This window comes from Alosa sapidissima, chromosome 17 (assembly GCF_018492685.1).
Source record: "Alosa sapidissima isolate fAloSap1 chromosome 17, fAloSap1.pri, whole genome shotgun sequence".
NCBI classification, from domain to species: domain Eukaryota; kingdom Metazoa; phylum Chordata; class Actinopteri; order Clupeiformes; family Clupeidae; genus Alosa; species Alosa sapidissima.
In genome coordinates this window covers 3,905,909-3,913,086 of record NC_055973.1, presented here as the reverse complement: position 1 = coordinate 3,913,086, position 7,178 = coordinate 3,905,909, and positions in this window count along the sequence as shown.

The window sequence follows — 7,178 nt, the reverse complement described above, 5'->3', positions numbered from 1 at the left end:
AATCACCCCACAATATCCCAGATGAATCTGTAGGAGGTAAAAACGGAACCTTTTGAGAAAAGCCTGGACTTTTATAACCTCCTGATACATTCCGATTTGAATAGTATAATTTGAATTTGTTTAGTAGATCACAGCCAGCTATGTGGTCAGCGACATCTGTATCTCTTCGATCACTTTAGTTCTACAGATACAATTCAAAGCAATGCACAATTCTATAAAAACAACACTTGAATAACAATGTTAAGTCGTTATTTGAGACCTTAATGCTGACATACAAGCATGCTGAATTTAAACATGCAACAATAGTCAAGGGGTGGGAAGGGGTATTTCTTTTTATTTTCAGTCCTTCTTCTCTGCAGTCTCTCCTCACAATGACCTGGGATGAGGGCTTGGACCAGCAGGGGTCCACATGGGGCACTGGAGAGTTGTATCTGTACATTTTGCTGGTTGTGTGAATAAATTGTGAATTGACTGGCATTTCTGACAGTGACGAGACTACTGTTTTCTTTATGTTAACCGGTCACACTCTCCTTGGTCTTTAGGCTATCCACAGATGCTCAGATTATATGGCAAGCCATTTTAACATGTACCCGCTAAGTTTGACTATCCGGAATTAACATTGTAGATATCAACAACGTATTTCTGACTAGTCACAATTACATTTTGGATAGTTGGAATTGTCATTCAAGATATCTGTAACATAACTGTGACTAGTCGAAACGTCAGATAGAGATATCTGTAATTTAGTTTTGACTAGGCAAAAATGAATTACAGATATCTGCAATACATATCCAGTCTAGCGGGTAAATGTTAAAATGGCTTGCCATACAGATTATCACCTAACACTGTCTGTTAACTAAAATGTATAGGTGTACGTTAAAAAAAATTCGGTAACACTTTACTTGATGGGTGAGTACATAACACATTCATAGCAGCTGTCATAAACTGCACATAAAGCATTCATGACTGTTTCATGAGACATGACTCAACATTCATACCAAACCTTTCATGAATGTGGAAGACAGAACGATGACAACTTGTCAAAATAAAAGTCCAACATTGTATTTGTGTAACCTGGATACCATTAATTTAATCTCTCCAGCCTTTGTAAATATTTCATGAATATCTTCTACATCTACAGTCTAGGCTACATCGAATGTCACTTTACTATACAAGTTTAACACTGGGAGGTAAACTAGCCTACATTCAGCTGACCCGTATTTGTGTCTTTGGACTTTTATTTTGACAAGCTCTCGTTGTTCTGTCTTCCACATTCATGAAAGGTTTGGTATGAATGTTCAGTCATGTCTCATGAAACAGTCATGAATGCTTTATGTGCAGTTTATGACAGCTGCTATGAATGTGTTAAGAACTCACCCGTCAAGTAAAGTGTTACCAAAAATACACTACTCTACATGCAGAATTTGGATGTCAGCACATGATCTACATCATCACTGTAGGTGGTAAAGTGTTACCTGTTCACCTTGATTCTCTGACTCCATTTCTGGAGATAACTTTCTGTTACCATTTGCTATCTTTTGCTTTGTTGTTCAGGCCTACACCACCTACAGAGACAATGTAGATCATGTGCTGATATCCAAATTCTGCATGTATAGTAGTTGTTGAACAATTACTGAACATCACTGTTCAGTCGGCCTTGCAGTATAATAACAACTCAGTAGCCTACTGTGTACCTTTATTGAACTTCCCCTCCCTGCTTACACGGGTTACATACTGTACAAAGGTTCCTACCCAACAGGGAGTGCAAAAAGGAGGGTTTTGTCATGATTGACTGGTGCCCCAAGAAAGACAGCCTGTTGTGATTGGGCAAGCTGGCGTGTAGACTGACAGTTTGTCGACAGAATAAAGAGGGGAATAATGACCAGCATGCTTGAGCTGAAGAGCACTTCAAATGGCCTGCGTCAAGCTAAGCCTTAAGGAGCAGGCCTTTGAGGGTGGCTGACCAACAGAACAGCCAACGGGCATATCTTTCCCCCTCTGCAGTTTGTGTTGAACCAGTGGTGTAGTCTGGTTAGCTGTTAGTGGATATACTGTGATGTAGTAGTTAGCTGTAGTGGGTATACTGTGATCAACCCCAAATGTTAATTGGCCAGTTAAACCAGCAGTGTAGACCAGCAACACCAGCTAAAATGACCAGCTTTAGGTGGTATGACAAGCAAAACCAGCTGAATTACCATCGTAAGCTGGGTAAACCAGCTGAAAGTATGTTTTCGCTAGAGTTTTGTTGGTCTAGTAGGTCAACCATCATAGGGTGGTCAAACAAGCTGGTTAACAAGATGGTCAACCACCTTAAGCTGGTCAGGTTGTTTTTTTCAGCAGGGAGAGTACTTATCCAATGTGTGATTGAAGTGTTCCCTTTTTTGAGCAGTAAGACCCAGTGTTAGGCTTAACACTAGCAAAAGTCAGCCATGCCATTTGTGCTATATTTATTACGTCTGAGGTGACACATGACAAAACAAATATTTGTCAGGAACCACTTTGGTTACCTCATAATTAATTAATCATCAGCACATCATAAATCTATGCTAAAGCAGAACAAGCAACTCATGCAAATTCATTATTCTACAATACTTTACTGTCTCTTTTAACCCCTAGTCCCATCAAGTGATTAATCAGGAGCTGTCAGCTGTGACAGTTGAGGTACCTCTTTGTTGCTTCTTCGGGTTGGTTTGGTTTGTGTTTGGTTTGTCTGTGAGTGTTTGGAGCTCTTTAGAACTACTGTTGTGTACTGAATTTTCCAAAAGCAGTAATTATCAGACCTGGTTGACAGAAGTAAACCGCAACAGGGTTGAAAGTGCTGAAGCGTCACAATGTTAATTCACTCTGAGGCTTTTAGCGCTGCCTTCATGAGTCACAAAAAGAACGGATGATAATGAGTAATGACAGAGAATGAGTAATACAAACTAGTTCTACTAAAGTCTCCTGGAAAACAGCACAACTTGCATTGTTTTCTAACATATCTTTGTGTCCAGATAGGGACAACACATTTGTTTTAAGAGTGTGGTTCTACTAAAGTCTCCTTTGCACTATAGCTTGAATGATAGACCTCGCTTGCAAGTTGCTTTGGATAAAAGCGTCAACTAAATGAATAAATGTCTGCAAAACAAGGGAGCCATTTCTCAGGAGTTCAGATGAAGAAATATGGTTATGGTTATGGTTATGGGATTTGGCAGATGCTTTTGTCCAAAGGGACTTACAAGTAAAACAATGCAATAGCTAAAACAGTGAACAGTTTTAAAAAGTTGGTAAGACTACATTAAGGAGAATAGCAATAATAACCAATAATGTCAATGCAATCAAGAGCCTAATGAAAATAACTAATGTAAAATAAAAGATATAATAAAAATATGAGTTGATATATTGAGCACACTTATGTCTAATTTAGACATACCTTCAGAATTACCTTATGAGGATAACTCACTGCCATCTCCATCTCAACCTCACCCCAGTCAATCAGTTATCATGTAATCTGTGTTCCCAAGACAAAGGCCTTGAATTGAAATGTAAATGGTCCACATCACTGCTGTCACTCAAGCAATGTTTAGATTTGTCTGCAGACATTGGCCTGGCAGTGTTGTGGCTTTGGGGGCACAATAGTTGGAGACGGACTCACTTGTGCTGGGAGCTCCTCTACTTCTCTGTAGATCCAGGTGAAGCTCTCGCATCTCGGTGAAGAACGAGGATGTGTGTGTGTGTGTGTGTGTGTGTGTGTGTGTGGGCAGTGGAGTGGAAAGTGCAAGTCTGAGCAGCTACAAGGAGCTGGAGGTTGCATGCCGTCGTCAATCGCTGAGTTTATGCCAGGGAGCATCTCTAAGACAACACCTGGAGCTCCATAAATTTGGCAATTGCCTCTCTGTGATGACAAGAATGAGGGTGAAAGGATTAGACTAAATTAAATTCCTTTTTAATTGCTTTACTGTCAGAGAGTGAGAGAGGGAGAGAGAGAGAGGGAGTGAGAGAGAGAGAGGAGAATGGAGAGAGACTGAATAATAGAGAGGAGCTTGCATGCTTGCATGCAACATTATGCCTTGTAAAACGTTCCTTCTGAATTGACCTCAAAGCAAACAAATTTAAATGACTTTGAAAGCGGAATAAAAAAGTTACTCCAACTGCCAAATACCAATGAATTATTGTTGGGTGCAGAGTTCCATGGAAGCGCTGAAGCTATTTCAGGTATTTCAAGCACACGATGCAGTTCACAATTGGCAAAACTCACAGTTCTGTGGTTATACACTACAGAAACTACAGTTAGTCTTAGTCACTGGCTAATCCTCTTTAATCTGTAATAAGAGAGAGGATATCAAGGTGACTCATGGGATATAAACCTAGGATTTGTTACCACATGATGATGTGACTAGAATTTCCTGCAGAGTAGTGTATTCGGTGGTCACACGGCAAGGCAAGGCAAGGCATATACAGAGACAGCCTGAATAAAAGTGCACTGTCAATTGCACATTTTGGGTAGTCAGATATGAACATTGAATCAATCATTTTTTTCAATGGATCATACTGTGCAGGGGTCTTGTATTTCACTTTCATATAGGTAGGGGTAGACTGAGTACAGTTGAGACACCTTAAATATCTTGCTTGCACAGCAAGCCCAAGTTGTGATTTTTGCTATGCACATGCGTATTAGTGCCCTCTTTAATCATGGAAAATTTGAACAACACAAGTATCTCCCATCCAAGGATATTGGCACATGTTTTTTTCCAAAGTAATACTGTAATTTCACTTCACCATGCACCTTCGACAATGAATAGCTCATTACACTTATGTTACTGTTAAACGTAACTGGTATCATTACAAACATTATTCTGTGTCCTAAAAACTGGCATATTTTATGGCATTGTGTCATGTAAGGTCGTTGCAAAATCTAGAGAAATGTGTGAGGTGGTCAGCGGGGGACAATTGAGACACACATTGGATTGTGTTAGGCCACTTGAACATTCCATTTGTAGGCTACTGTTCGCTATCTGTTCCTGTGTCACCTTTTGTTCATGATGTATTCCTTTTAACCAACGCTAATTTAAATGAAATGAATGAATTTGAACTACAAACACTTTGCAATTGCTATGTTTTTATTTATTCAACTTTCCAACTAACGGTTAGTTGCATTTATTGAGTAATGAGCAGTTATTTCTGGTGGCAAATAAAATTCCCCAGCCCTCCCCCTTCTAGCCGCAACCCTGAACAAGAACTCTGAGCACTGGACCGTGTTTGCATTACAATGAATGCACCATTTCAACTGCACCATTGGTGTATTGGAACCTATAACTGTGTGTGTAAATGTGTGCTGTATTTTTCCATATTTATTTGTTCCTGATGTTTCAGATATACACAGGAGAGGTGTTGGGGAATTTCCTACAGTGGTCAATTAACAGCCAAGCCTATTTAACATTACACAACATGACATGGGATACAGCAACAATGCCCACTTGGCTGGTGGCAGTCGCGTACATGTCTCATGTTGTACCCACAATCTCTAACGCCCTCTTTACGTTACCACATCCACAGCTAGTAGTCTGAATGCTAAACCAAAGAACCGAAGCAACAAAAACAAAATGACCAACAAAGCAACCTTTATGCTTTGAAAACGGCATCAGCAACAGAGCAGCCTTTGTGACCATTTCACTGGTTTTAGCAAGCAGGCACCTTTCCTCATCTGTGTGTCTTTAAATTAGGCCCACAACACTTCCAGAAAGGTCAACAGTAGTGTCCAGCATCCCAGACCCAACCCCCTCCACACTCATGATGGGTTCTCTACAACAAATTCTTTGGTCCATCGCTGTGTGTCTATTTATGATCTGATTAGAAATATAGCCATATGTATTTATTCATTACTGTTATGTTTATTACCACTTAATCTCACATTTTTAGAATTGCAGGGCTGTTTCATTGGTTTATACAGTGACAATAAAAATGATTGACTAAACTTCCAGGTGAGGTGTTCTGCCCATGCTGTATCATAAGCGGTCTTATCAAAATATGATAATTTCATGTACTTTAGAGGAAGTCACAGCTTTTCAGCGAACGTGTACATGGTTTAAAAGAAAACCCTCTCTGAAGAACAGGCTTCTGCATGTGAGTGCTAAACCCTCCCCCAAAGACAGCACACCTGAACGCATGCACCTAGGCAACACACCTGAAGCTTGGCACCATACCAGCATGCCAAAGATTCACAACAGCCTCCCTCGCCAATAAAATTGAGTAATTGTAGGGGGAAAGTGTCAACTTAATAGACATGTGGTCCTGAAATGATTGCTCTCAATTATTTCAGGAGTTGCTTTGACTTGCCCCAATAGGCTTTTCCTAAGATGGAGCTTCAAATGGGTCTTGAATGATTCGACAAATCAACTGACGGCATGTGATTACTGCTGGTTTATCGAGCAGCACACTTAAGGCAACTATGATCTTTACATCCATACTCAGTGTTCTGTAGACACTGGTGTTATACATATATGACTGCAGAGAGTACCACCTGCACTATCTCACTATGGAGACCTTACATACTGTGCGTGCATACCGAACCTGTTGAATGCCTTTGTGATTGCTAAATGAATAGCTAAGTTAAAACTCTCCCACCTGTGATCAATCTGAAAATGCGGCAATGAATGTGTGTTTGTCCTTAATGTATTGATGGATAGAGGTTTTCTATTTGCACAATATCACACCTCATGTTTGCATTCTTTGCATAAATCACATCCACCCACGTGATATTTGAATAGGCAGCTTTAGCATGGGACAGAGAAATGATGTCAGCTCCAAGGCCCCTATGGAAATCTCATTGTGGCTTCTTGTAGTCTATTTGTAAAAGCAGAGAGATCAAACAACGTCCAAAATCACACACACGCATCTCCTCACCAAAGACAAAGCTGCTGCTGGGCTTGCCCTCAGTGCATCACTCATATTGCCTGGGAGCACCTATAGGAACCTTTGGCAAATTTGGGATTTGCTCTGCAGGTCCGTCTGGCCAAGAGGCCATTGAAGCCCATTTCCAATGTCTCTAATCCAGCTTGGACATGTATTTCTTGAAACAATTTGGTAAGGGTTTAATGCAACAATTTAAGTTTAATATCACTGTTATTTAAGCCTCTGCTGGAAGTCGTAATTCAGTGAACCTTTTCTAGACCCACTCTCAACTACAATTGAGAAGGTTT